At 42.9% G+C, this 13,854-nt stretch overlaps 1 protein-coding gene and 1 long non-coding RNA gene across 2 annotated transcripts in view; one reads left to right on the top strand and one right to left on the bottom strand.

Annotated features, from left to right (window-relative positions):
• The window catches only part of LOC134760702 (uncharacterized), a 74,937-nt gene extending 68,590 nt beyond the window's left edge, over positions 1–6,347 (bottom strand). The window contains exon 1 of the long non-coding RNA XR_010138589.1: positions 5,939–6,347. This is a non-coding gene — a long non-coding RNA (uncharacterized LOC134760702). The remainder of the gene's footprint in view (positions 1–5,938) is intronic.
• The window catches only part of LOC129051901 (zinc finger protein 486-like), a 180,531-nt gene that overhangs the window by 39,572 nt on the left and 127,105 nt on the right, over positions 1–13,854 (top strand). The gene's annotated exons all lie outside the window — the stretch shown is intronic.

Below are 13,854 nucleotides of genomic sequence, written 5' to 3'. Positions count from 1 at the left end.
GGCTATTTTTAAAAAGTCAAAAAATAACAGATGCTGGCAAGGTTGCAGAGAAAAGGGAATGCTTATACTTTGCTGGTGGGAGGGTAATTAGTTTAACAACTGTAAAAAGCAGTGTGGTGATTTCTCACAGAACTAAAAACAGAATTATCATTTGACCCAGGAATCTCATAATTGGGTATATACCCAAAGAAATATATATTATTATATTATAAAGACACATCCACATGCATGTTCACTGCAGCACTATTCACAATAGCAAAGACAAGGACAGGCCCTAAATGCCTATCAATGGTAGACTGGATAAAGAAAATATGGAAAGGTCAGATGCTGTGGCTCATGCCTGTAATCCCAGCACTTTGGGAGGCCAAGGCATGTAGACTTCCTGAGCTTAGAAGTTTGAGACCAGCCTGGGCAACATGGCAAAATCCTGTCTCCACAAGAAAATTCAGAAAGAATTGGCCAGGTTGTGGTAACACGGGCTCGTAGTCCCAGCTTCTTGGGAGGATGGGGCAGAAGAGAATTGCTTGAGCCTGGAAGGTTGAGGTTAAGGTAAGCCAATATCATGCCATGGCACTCTAGCCTGGGCAATGAGTGAGACCTTGTCTCCAAAAATGAAATAAAATAGAAGATTCAGTCGAAACAAAATATGGTACATAAACATCATGGAATACACTGTGGCCATTAAAAAAAAAAATGATGTCCTTTGCAATAACATCAATGAAGCTGCAGACCATTATTTTTAGAAAACAAATTCAGATGCCTGGCACAGTGGCTCACACCTGTAATCCCAGCACTTTGGGAGGCCGAGGCAGTTTGATCACTTGAGGTCAGGAGTTCGAGACCAGCCTTCCCAACATGGAGAAATCCTGTCTGTACTAAAAATACAAAATTAGCTAGGTGTGGTGTCACAAGCCTATAATCCCAGCTACTAGGGAGGCTGAGACAGGAGAATCACTTGAAACCTGGAGGCAGAGGTTGCAGTGAGCTGAGATCACACCATTGCACTCCAGCCTGGGCAACAAGAGTGAAACTCAGCCTCCAAAAAAAAGAAAAAGTCAATAATGCAGAAACAGAAAACCAAAGGCATGTTATTATGTATAAGTAAGAGCTAAATAATAAGAACACATGAACACAAGGAGAGCAACAGACACTGAGGCCTAGTTGAGGGTAGAAGTTGGGAGGACTCAGAGGATCAGAAAACATAACTGTTTGGTGCTGTGCTTAGTAGCTCAGTGACAAAATAATCTGCACACCAAGCCCCCATGACATAATTTTACCTATAAAACAAATCCGCATGTGTACCTCGAACCAAAAATAAAAGCTAAAAGAAAAAATTAAATCCCTGGGCAGGAGAGAGTGCAATGTAGGTGAGAGGACTGATTTTTGCTACAGATAGTGGTCCCACTGCAGCTGTACCCTGATTTATTACTGTGTGCCTGCAGACATATGAGATTAAGAACAGCTGGTCCAAAATGGTCCAAAATGCTAGGCTGGTGGAGAAAACAGGTTGCTGCTGCAGATGTAGGGTCTGCGGATAGGGATATGCCAGAAGACTTGTAGATACTGTGGGTTCTTGGCAGGCAACACTAGGATCAAAAATGCCATGGCAAAGTTCCTGAGGGTGGTGCCTACTTCTGGGAGGAGGGTGGACATGTCAACGTCCAGTGTGTGTGTTTGTGAGTGGGCGGGAATCCTGTGGTGGTAGCTGTGGGAAAAGGGGGTCTGTCATCAGAACTCTCTTCTTCTAAGTTTTCCATCCTGTCACCCTAGGAGAAGACCTAGAATCACAGGACAATGGGCAGTGTGACAGCCTGTGTATGGGAAAGCAGGGCTCTCATTCCCAAACACCTAGAGTTTTATTCCAGGCCAGGCCTCTGTGATACTTTTTCTGGCACCAAATCTGTAGAGTTTGCTGAACATCAAACAATTCTCCAACACCAACTTATTGTCTAACATTTGAATTCAGACGCCACTCAGAATCAACACAGACCCTAATTCAGGGCTCGGTCCCACAACAACACTTACTGCAGATGCCAATCACAAACCCCATGTGCTTATCCATGCTTCTGAGCTACTGTTTAAAAACTGGGGAGTCCCATAGCCTCCCTGAAGTTCAATAATTTGGTAGAGCTACTCACAGAACTCAGAAAAACACTGTAGTTATGTTTACCTGTTTAATATATAAGATGCAGCCCAGGAAAAGCCAAACGGAACAAATGCATAGAACAAAGAAGAGACGGGGAAAGTTGAAACATAGATAATCCTAGAAAATATTTGTGATTAATAAAATTCTCCATCCTTTGTGTGCTCCAGGAACAGTTTATGGAAAGAAACACTTTTCCCATTATGACTTAGATAGTGCTCTCTTTTCTTACATATCACAGAGGCAGACTCACACACTGCACATTTTCTCCTGTTTGTCATCAATAAAATCAGCCGAATTTGTCTTCAGTGCTCAAAATAAAATAATTCTTCACTTTGTCACCCAGGCTAGAGTGCAGTGGTGTGATCTCACCTAACTGCAATGCCTGCCTCCCAGGTTCAAGCAATTTTTCTGCCTCAGCATTTCAAGTAGCTGGGATTACAGGTGCCCACCACCACACCTGGCTAATTTTTTTTTTTTTTTTGAGATGGAGTTTCACTCTTGTTGCCCAGGCTGGAGTGCACTGGAGTCATCTTGGCTCACCACAACCTTTACCTCTTGGATTGAATTGATTCTCCTGCCTCAGCCTCCCAAGTAGCTGGGGTTACAGGAATGTTCCACCATATCTGATGAATTTTTTTTTGTTTGTTTGTTTGTTTTTTTTAGTAGAGATGGGGTTTCTCCACGTTGGTCAGGCTGGTCTTGAATTCCTGACCTCAGGTGATCCGCCCGTCTCAGCCTCCCAATAATTTTTGTATTTTAGTAGAGACAAAATTTCACCATGTTGGCCAGGCTGGTCTTGAACACCTGACCTCAGGTGATCCAGCTGTCTCGGTCTCCCAAAGTGCTGGGATTACAGGTGTCAACTATGGGGACTGGCCTAAAATATTTCTTAATCAAACTTTACTAAAGTTTATCTCTCTCCCTCAGGCTCCTGAACTTTGAGCTACCCTCAGTCTGAGTCAACATACAACCCCACTTTATGTCCCTCCTAAAAACATGCTGATTTCAGGGTAAGACATTCTCTGAAAAAATCTGACTTTTTTACTTTTCATTTGTCATTCCCTTCCCACCTCCTTTCTAATCTTGTTTGCTCCTCCATAAAAAAAAATGCCCTTTACTTCTACATCTTTGAAAGCCATAAATATCTTATACTTAGTTGGTACTTTCTCCTGTTGCAATAATTTTTTTGATTTTTTTTTTTTTACAGAAATCTAATGTTATTTTATAAAGTGTGGAAAATGCCGCTGAACATAACAACTTTATTATCAGTAAGTCCCTTTCAGCTTTCTTTCATCTTAACCTCAACTGCATCTTCCTGTGGATCCTGAGCTTTTCAGGGCTCTGTAGCTTCTCTCAGAATAAAGGCTCCTTCTATAGCTGGGGTGAGCAGGCTGGGACATCTGTAGGGAAGGCTTCTCAGAAAAAACTAACTGGGTCTTTAATAACTTGTTGCAGACTTACTGTAAGCCTTAGCTTGAGTCACTAAGTTCAGGCTTTAATTTCCATGTCAGAATTATTCACTTGGTTTTTGAAACTAAGTATTTGAAAAATCCAGGTATATTACTCAAACACAGTGTTTACATAAGAGAAGGAAATTTTAAGGTGCTTACTTTTTTTTTTGTTTTTGTTTTTTTTGAGACGGAGTCTCACTCTGTGGCCCAGGCTGGAGTTCAATGGCATGATCTCGGCTTACCGCAACCTCTGCCTCCTGGATTCAAGACATTCTCATGCCTTAGCCTCCAAGTTGCTGGGAATACAAGCACATGCCACCACACCTGGCTAATTTTTGTATTTTTACTAAAGAAGGGGTTTCACCGTGTTGGACAGGCTGGTCTCAAACTCCTGACCTCAAGTGATCAACCCACCTCGGCCTCCCAAAGTGCTGGGATTACAGGTGTGAGCCACTGCACCTGGCTAAGGTGCTAGCATTTGCTACCTCCATAAGAAAAGCAAATATATCTACTTCTTTCAGACAATATGTGTATTATTTTATTTATCTTAAAAATAATGAAGTAGGCCGGGCGCAGTGGCTCACACCTGTAGTACCAACACTTTGGAAGGCTGAGGCGGGTAGATCACGAGGTCAGGAGATCGAGATCATTTTGGCCAGCATGTTGAAACCCCCTCTCTACTAAAAATACAAAAAAAATTAGCTGGCAGTGGTGGTGTGCGCCTGTAATCCCAGCTACTCGGGAGGCTGAGGCAGGAGAATTGCTTGAACCCAGGAGGTGGAGGTTGCAGTGAGCCGAGATCTGACACTGCACTCCAGCCTGGCGACAGAGCAAGACTCTGTCTCAAAAGAAAAAAACAAGGCTGGGCACGGTGTCTCACGTCTGTAATCCCAGCACTTGGGGAGGCCGAGGTGGGCACGATCACAAGGTCAGGGGATGGAGACCATCCTGGCTAACACGGTGAAACCCCGTCGCTACTAAAACTACAAAAAAATTAGCCGGGCATGGTGGCGGGCACCTGTAGTCCCAGCTACTCGGGAGGCTGAGGCAGGAGAATGGCGTGAACCCAGGAGGCGGAGCTTGCAGTGAGGCGAGATCACGCCACTGCACTCCAGCCTGGGCGACAGAGCGAGACTCCGTCTCAAATAATAATAATAATAATAATAATAATAATAAATTAATTGAGTAACACGGAGTACACTTGAGGCCCTGCTGGGGACACATGTGAAAAATGCCAGGAAAAATCAGTTCCCTGTGGGGTATGAAAATAATTAAGTGGCAGGCAATTAGACTGAAGAGGCTCTAGTCTCTGAATTTCTACTTCTAAAAAACAAAAATCTAAGCTCACGTGCATTTTTTGGTAAATTACTACACCAGGGGAAACAAAATTCAGGCTTAAGCAACTATAAACTGCCAATTAAGCTCTAATTACATAACCAGGAAATTTCCACCTTGATTTTACAAATTAAGAAACTACATACCTATACCTAACGAATTACTGAATTTGGTTTTCTTCATCATACATTTTATAAATGTCTTTTCTTCAAGCCCCTCCCATGAACCACAAACTACAAACTGTAGCTGGGTGCTCTACAATTCTTGAGTCACTCTTTGATTAAATTATTTGATATTTTTGCAGTGACTCCCTTTTTTTTTTTAGACAGTCTTGCTCTGTCGCCCAGGCTGGAGTGCAGTGGCAGGATCTCAGCTCACTGCAACATCCACCTCCCGGGTTCAAGAGATTCTTTCACTTCTGCCTCCCAAGAAGCTGAGACTGCAGACATTCGCCATCACATACAGCTAATTTTTGTATTTTCAGTACAGATGGGGTTTCCCCATTTTGGCCAGGTTTATCTTGAACTCCTGACCTCAAGTGCTACACCAGCCTGGGCCTCCCGAAGTGCTGAGATTGAAAGCGTGAACGACCGTGCCTGGCCCCATAAATTTTTAATAGCAGAAAACAGAAACTGTGAACCCCACAGAACAAAGCTCTTTCCATTCAAGAACCCACACCCTGAGTCAGGATTCTCTCCTGACTGACCCTCCGGTGGTCCCTGCACAATCTGGGAGAGGCGGTGCTGCGGGTGCAGAGATGCCCACAGAGCGCTCCAGGCCAGAGCACGGTCACTACGCAGGGAAGACACAGGACGCCTGGGGACCCGGCTGTCAGCCTAGCCGCCATCTTATGGCTGAACGGGACTGAGGTCGAGCTAGGCAAGGAGAATTCGGGGTGCAGATTGTGGAGCTGACTGTGTGGAGGCCTGAGTCCCGCCACAGCCACTTCCCACCGATTCCACCCAGCTCCTCCCCGTCTCTCGGGATGTCGGACCGGCATTCTTACCATTTCTAGGCTTCCAGGGGGTCCTGGCGTCTTAGCTGTGGATCTCCCAATACCTGCAGGACACAGGGCCACAGAGCCTGGGCCTCTAGGAGCAGAGGACACAGAGCAGTGAAGAAGAGACCTGGAACTCTGGCTGCTGCAAGAGACAAAGGTCCCGCCAAACACGGAAGCCCGTTCTGTTCACTCCAGCTGCGTGCCTGATTGGACGGTTTCCAGCCCGCTGTCCCTGATTGGATAATACTTAAGGCCCCGCCCCCTCAGGCCCTGAGTGACAGAAGATGTGATCAAATGCTGGGCTGAGTGAAGAGAGACAGCCTAAGCAGCAGCCTTTCCAAACAGGGCTTCCTCCCTGAGCTATGCCCACCCCAGAGCATGGGAAAATTTTATCTCCTTTTTACACTCTTTCTTGTTGAATGTATTCAAAAGGTCAACAGAAGAATTTTACTGTCATATGAATAATACATAAAATTTTTGTTCAAGAGAAAATCAACTTTTACTTTGGTAAAAGTGTATTATCTATTAAAGCTAATTTTAATAATGCCTTATAAATAAATCAAATTTGTCATTTTTGACACTCCAAATTTACATATATATTTTGTAATCCCTTGTAATTTTTTAACCATTTATATTTTATTTTTATCCACATTCTTTTTATTTTTTCAAATTTGAAATTATTTTAAGTAATTTCAAACAGTTATAGCAGATAGAACGAAATCATTTAGGGGCAGGCACAGGTGGCTCACGCTGGTAATCCCAACATTTTAAGAGGCCAAGGTGAGCGGATAACTTGAGGTCAGGAGTTCAAGCCTAGCCTGGCGATCATGGTGAAACCCCATCTCTACTAAGGGTACTTTTTGGGTTTCGGACCCAGAAACTTCCAGAGGCCGGAAAAGCTTATACCCATTTTGAGAAGTAATTGTTAGCTTCCTATTGGCTTTGCTGGAAATGGAACACCTCTGCTTCAACCATGATATCTTTATGAGGCCTGAAATTTCTATTATGACTTGGGTCATGAGTTCCCCTGAAGCCCACCAGTTACTGCACACCCAAGAAAGTAGCATCATAAAATGGAAATGGTACATACAAGACCAGGCTAAGCCAAAACCAAAGGGAGTATCGCTTTTACATGAGGATGGACAAAACTTGCCAGCTCAGGAAACCAACCAGTCCTGCAGAGGGAAGGAAACACCTCCTCCCACCCCCCCTTCCCTGCTAAATGGGGCAAATCCTTTAAAGAACTAAGCCCAGAGGATCAGAAACATGCTTGGTTTACTGATGGATCCACCAAATACACTGGTGGGACCCAGTGGTGGAAGACCGTGGCTTATAATTCTGTTAAAAACATGAGCACTTCTGATGAAGGAAGGGGTGGGAGCAGCCAGTTAGCTGAACTAGTAGCCATCTTCTGAGATATTCAGGAGGAGGCCAGAGGGATTTGTCACTTGTATACCAACTCTTGGTCAGTAGCAAATGGTCTTACCACCTGGATGCCCCAATGGCAACAAAACAAATGATTAATTGGGAATAAAGAGGTTTGGGGAAAACAATACTTGTAAGGTATCTGAATCCTGGTGCACACTACCATCATCACTGTGTTCCATGTTTTTTTTTGTTGTTTTTTGCTTTTTTTGCTTTGTATTGTTTTGTTTTTTTCTTTTTTTGAGACGGAATCTAGCCCTGTCACCAAACTGAAGTGCAATGGTGCAATCTCAGCTCACTGTAACCTCTGCCTCCCAGGTTTAAGTAATTCTCCTGCCTCAGCCTCCCAAGTAGCTGGGATTACAGGCACAGGCAGCCACACCCAGCTAATTTTGTATTTTTGCTTGTTTGTTTGTTTTTTCATAGGCAGTCTCACTCTGCCACTAGGCTGAAGTGAAGTGGCGCGATCTGGGCTCACCGCAACCTCCATGTCCTGGGTTCAAGTGATTGTTCTAACTCAGCGTCCTGAGTAGCTGGGACTACAGGTGCACACCACCATGCCCAGCTAATTATTGTATTTTTAGTACAGACGGGATTTCATCATATTGGCCAGGATGGTCTCGATCTCTTGACCTCCTGATCCATCCATCTCAGCCTCCCAAAGTGCTGAGATTACAGGCATGAGCCACTGAACCCGGCCCTGTTTTCCATGTTGACACTCATGCATCTCTGCTTTCTCTTGACAGACTATTTAGTCAGCAAGAAGATCAACAGGCAAAAATTGCCACCATAACTGCAAACTTGAATGCAAGTAAATGCATTACAACAAATTCAAGCCTTACAATGAGAGGCATTACAGTGTATGGTGGAATAATTGATAGCGATTACCAGGGAGAGTTAAAGGTCATTTTATACAATAACACTCCAGATTCTTTTGCTATAAAGCCACAGATTCTGGTTGCTCAATTGTTAGTGGTACCTTGTCAACAATTAACCCCTGAGGAAATCTCTGCCCCAACAGAGTCTACATACAGAACTGGGAAATTCAGATCCCCTAGTACAGCTAGCTTAAATCCTGGAGCCAAAATATGGGTACAGTATCCATCAGATCCCGACCCTAAGGCTGGTGACCTTGTAGCTATGAAAGCAGAAAATGAAGACATAGTACAATTTCCTAAAAATGAAAAACAATATCATTTCCCCTCTGTTTTTGTTATTACAGGGAATAATCTATCTACTAAGAGTCAGCACCTGTGTCTTTGTGTCTGAGGCCAAGAATAAATTCATCAACTGGGTAGCCGCTGCCGCGACAGAAGCGAACCGCAATCAATGAGGGCTATAAGTCGAGTTGCCAGAGGCCACCAGAAATGGTCAGACTTGCAGAATCATCCCTGACAATATTTCTGAATGGCTATGTCGTTACCAATGTGGCCACAACAACAACAACACATGCCATCCAACCTGGACTTCCTTTAATCACACTAAGCAATCTATCTTTGCCAAGTCAGACAAAAGATGAACTCCACCCTCATCTTGCATCAAAAACCTTGGTACCCTGTGCAATATTCCTGGAATGGTATATATTGAAAACCTGCTGTGCTGGTGGCTGGATTCCATACAGCCTCTGCTTTGTCTGGAGGCCTTAAATGGCTCTTCTAATGTTACTCTGGGGTTTCTCCAGACAATTGTCAACACATACTCCAAATCAACAATGTTGCACCCAATGAAACACAATCTCTTTCTTATTTTAATAAGAGATTAGTACACTATGATTATGGTAGCTCCAGTGCTGTCTCCTGGGGGCCCCTCTGGGTATGCAGATCCTATGGGTGGCAATACCTGCCCCGGCATTAGATGGGGAGATGTACTTGGCGGTGGCCATTAATTCCATTCACCATCCAGGATATTTCCCTCCCCAGTAATCTAGATGCCTACAAACATCGCTGGTTACAAATGCACTGGACTCCCTGGTGGTGGGACCCTATCACAGTATTCTCCCCTGCTGCTGGTACAATCCTGCTTAACCAACTAATTAAAAACGTACATGCCACAAAAGCTCATAATGTTAGTAGCACTGAACTTATGTTGTTATCAGATGAATATGCTCAGCTGTATACTGTTGTGTTGCAAAATCAAATGACATTAGATAAGCTTACCCGAGCCCAAAATGGGTTTGCACCTTACTGCATACTGAAATGTTTTGTGTATATCCTTGGAAATTCTCAAAATATTACTCTGCTTGCAATGACATGTTGGGTTTCATTTTTGTTAGTTGTGCTTTTAATTCTCCAGTGCTTACCCTGTGTCTGTAATCTATATCAACTATGTGTTCTCCATATGTCTGTGAGGGTATTTTAATACAATTGAGGACAAATGTAGTGGAAAAGTTAAATATTAAATTTGAACTCAATTGAACGTGGACACAAACAATGGTCACCAAGTCTCAGAACAGGTTTGTGAGCCCATTTAGGCATTCATCCAGCGCTGTCTCAGAGAAATTTATATTTCAATCTGTTTCTATATGTTAGTTATTGAAAAACAATAGCCAATCACAAAAACAAGTTAACTTTTCACAAGTGTGAGCCACCATGGCCAGCCTTGGATCGGATTTTTCTTTGTACTGTTTTGTTTTTGATGCTGTTGTTTCTTCCTGTTTGCTTGTTTTTCTTTCAATAGTCAGGTCCCTCTTCTCTAGGGCTGATGCAGTTTGCTGGGGGTTCACTTCAGGCCCTATTCATCTGGTTCACTCCTGTGCCTGGATATGTCACTCAAGAAAGTTGGAGAACAGCAGAGTGTCTGCTCCTTCCTCTTTGATCTCTGACCTCAAGAGGCAGCAACCTGATGCCAGTAGGATCACTCCTGTATAGTGTGTCTGACAACCCCTGTTGAAGGGTCACCAGTTGGGTGGCATGGGGAACAGAACCCATTTAATGAAGCACTTTGACTGTTCTTTGGTGGGGGGGGGTGTTTTGCTGAGGAGAAACTCACTCATCTGGGCTGCTCAAATTCCTCAGAACTAGCAGGAGGAAAGGCTGTCTGCTGGTCCACAGAGACTGCAGACATCCCTCCCCTCCCCCTAGGGGCTCAGGCCCAGGGAGATCAGAGTTATGTCCCTGAGCCCCTGGCTGGAGATGTTGGAGTTCCTGCAGGGAAGCCCTGGCCAGTGAGGAAGGATGGGTCAGGCTCGGGCCTAAAGAGACATTTTGGCCACAGTCTGCCACAGCCAGTGTGTTGGGCTGTGGGGGACACCTCTTGAGACCAAGCTGTCCAGTTTCCCTGGATCTAGCAGAGGAAAAGTGTGGCCAGGAGCTATAGAGATGGCTGCTTCCCTTTCCCTGCCCAGGGAGCTTAGCTTGTTAGGCAGCTTCAAGTCCCAGTGCTGGCTGCTGTGCCTCCCTCAAGGAGCTCAAACAGCTTGGACAGCAGCCAGCTGCAAATGTGGTGCTGGTTGCCCCTCCCGTGGGAACTCAGTAGGCTTAAGTAGATTCTAGCTGACAGGCTGTTCATAATCTGCTCAGCTCCAGGGTTGTGTCAGGCACAATAAGTTCCTCTTCAAAGGGTAACTTCCTTGTTGTTTGTTCTCAAAATCAACTTCTTTGTACCTTCCCACTCCTAGCTACCTGCTCTGTAAACATCTCTGCCCATTAGTCCCAATCTGTAGCCCACATCACTTCCTTATTTGGAAGAAGTCCTCCTAACTCCTAGTTACCTGCTCTATAAACAACCATCCTGCCAGTCTCTATTTAAAATAGCCATTGCATTGGCTTAGATTGTGTGGTCTCACTCCAGCCAATGGGGGCAGGACACAGAAGTAGGCACTGTGTCAGGGATAAAAGCATTTCCCTCTCTTGGACGCTGTGCTCTCACAACACCCAGAGACATGAGCAGCACCTTTCTGCAGAAGTACATTTGCCTTGCCTTGCTGAGAAATTCCTTGTGTCAGTGCTCATTTTCTTTGTGACTCTGAGCTCTTGTTTCCAACAGTTGGGACATTAGGCTCCAGTGGCATGGGTTCATGAGTGGAATCTTCTAATGCGTGGGTTGCACAGTTCCATGAAGAAATCACAGTTTCTCAGGATGGGTAGCACGCTCACCCACTGCCTCACTTGGCTGGGGGGTGGAGGCTCATCAGGCCCATGTGGGTGTCAGGTGGGCTGCGGCAACACACTGCTCTTCCTTCCTTTCCATGGGTCATGTCAGCCACTTAGTCAGTCCTGATGAGAGAACCTGGATACCTCAGGTTGTGGTGCAGTATTCACAGGCTATTATGGTTCTTTTCTATGGGATGCTGCTTCTAGTGAGCCATCTTGGCCCCACCCTCACCAATTTTTCTTCAAATGTCTAATAGAATTCAGCTGTGAATCCATCTGGTTCTGAACTTTTTTTTTTTCGGTTGGCAATTTGTTTAAATCATTATTTCAATCTTGCTTCTTATTATTAGTCTGTTCAGAGTTGTTGTTTTTTAATCTAGGAGGGTTGTACATTTCCAGGAATTTATTCATCTCCTTTAGGTTTTCTAAGTTGTACATGTAAAGGTGTTCATAGTAGCCCTGAACGATCTTTTGTATTTCTGTGGCATCAGTTGCAATATCTTCTGTTTCATTTCGAATTGAGCTTATTGGGATCTTCTCTCTTCTTGGTTAATTCTGTTAATGATCTATCAATTTTGTTTATCTTTCCTAAGAGCCAGATTTTCATTTCATTTATCTTTTGGATTTTTTGGTTGTTGTTGTTTCAATTTCATATAGTTCTGCTCTGATCTTTGTTATTTATTTTCTTCTGCTGGGTTTGGTTTTGGCTAGTTCTTGTTTCTCTAGTTCCTTGAGGTGTTATCTTACTTTGTCCACTTATGTTCTTTCAGACTTTTTGATGGAGGCAATTGATGCTATAAACTTTCCTTTTAAAACCACTTCTGCTGTATCCCAGATGTTTGATCGGTTGTGTCATCATTATTGTTCTGTTAATCTTGATTTCATCCTATGATCATTCAGAAACAGGTTGATCTTAAATTTAACTTTTCATTTCATTTCCATGCATTTATTTAATTTCTAAAATTTATTTAATTTCCATGTATTTGCATGGTTTCAATGGTTCATTTGGAGTTGATTTTCAATTTTATTCCACTGTAGTCTGAGACAGTAGTTGATACAATTTTGATTGTCTAAAATTTATTGAGACTTGTTTTGTAGCTTATCATATGTCTGTCTTGGAGAATGTTCCATGTGCTGATGAATAAAATGTATATTCTGCAGGTGTTGGGTAGAATATTCTGTAAATATTTGTCAAGTCCGTTTGTTCTAGGTTATAGTTTAAGTCCATTGTGTTTTTTTGTTGTTATTGTTGACTTTCTGTCTTGATGACTTGTCTAGTGCTATCAGTAGAGTATTGAATTTCCCCAGTATTATTGTGTTGCCATTTATCTCATTTCTTAGGTCTAGTAGTAATTGTTTTATGAATTTGGGAACTCCAGTGTTAGGTGCATATATATTTAGGATTGTGATATTTTCCTGTTGGACTAGTCCTTTTATCATTATATAATGTCCCTCTTTGTGTTTTTTACTTTTTAACTGTTTTTGCTTTAAAGTCTGTTTTGTCTGATGTAAGAATGGCTACTACTGCTTGCTTTTGGGGTGTACTTGTATGGACTACCTTTTTCCAGCCCTTTACCTTAAGTTTATGTGAGTCCTTTTATATTGGGTGAGTTTCTTGAAGACAGCAGATATTTTGTTGGTAAACTCTTATCCATTCTGCCATTCTGTATGTTTTAAGTGGAGCATTTAGGCCATTTACATTCAACATTAGTATTGAGGTGTGAAGGACTATTTTATTCTTTGTGCTAGTAGTTTCCTGAATACCTTTTATATTGTGTTATTGTTGTATAGGCCTTGTGAGATTTATGCCTTAAGGATTTTCTATTTCACTGTATTTTGAGGTTTTTGTTTCAAGATTTAGAACTCTTCTTAGCAGTTCTTATACTGGCGGCTTGGCATTGGTGAATTCTCTCAGCGTTTGTTTGTCTGAAAAAGACTATATCCTTCCTTCATTTATGAAGCTTCGTTTCAGTGGATACAAAATTTTGGCTAATATTTGTTTTGTTTAAGAAGGCTAAACATAGGACCAGAATCCCTTCTAGCTTTTAGGGTTTCTGTTGAGAAATCTGCTGGTAATCTGAAATTTTTTTTATAGGTTACCTGATGCTTTTTTCTCACAGCTCTTAAAAATCTTTCCTTTATATTGACTTCAGATAACCTGATGACTATATACCTAGGTGATGATCTTCTTGTGATGAGTTTCCTTGGTGTTCTTTGAGCTTCTTGTATTTGGATGTCTAGATCTCTATCAAGGCCAGGACATTTTTTCTCAATTATTCCCTCAAATATGTTTTCCAAACTTTTCAATTTCACTTCTCTGGGAATGTAGCCGGACAAGCTGCAGACAAAACCCCTCAGACACTGAGTTAAAGAAGGAAGGGCTTTATTCTGCTGGGAGCATCAGCA

Source organism: Pongo abelii, chromosome 20, assembly GCF_028885655.2.
Source record: "Pongo abelii isolate AG06213 chromosome 20, NHGRI_mPonAbe1-v2.0_pri, whole genome shotgun sequence".
Classification (NCBI taxonomy): domain Eukaryota; kingdom Metazoa; phylum Chordata; class Mammalia; order Primates; family Hominidae; genus Pongo; species Pongo abelii.
The sequence above is the reverse complement of the archived record's forward strand: the minus strand, read 5'-3'. Positions and strand labels throughout refer to the sequence as shown.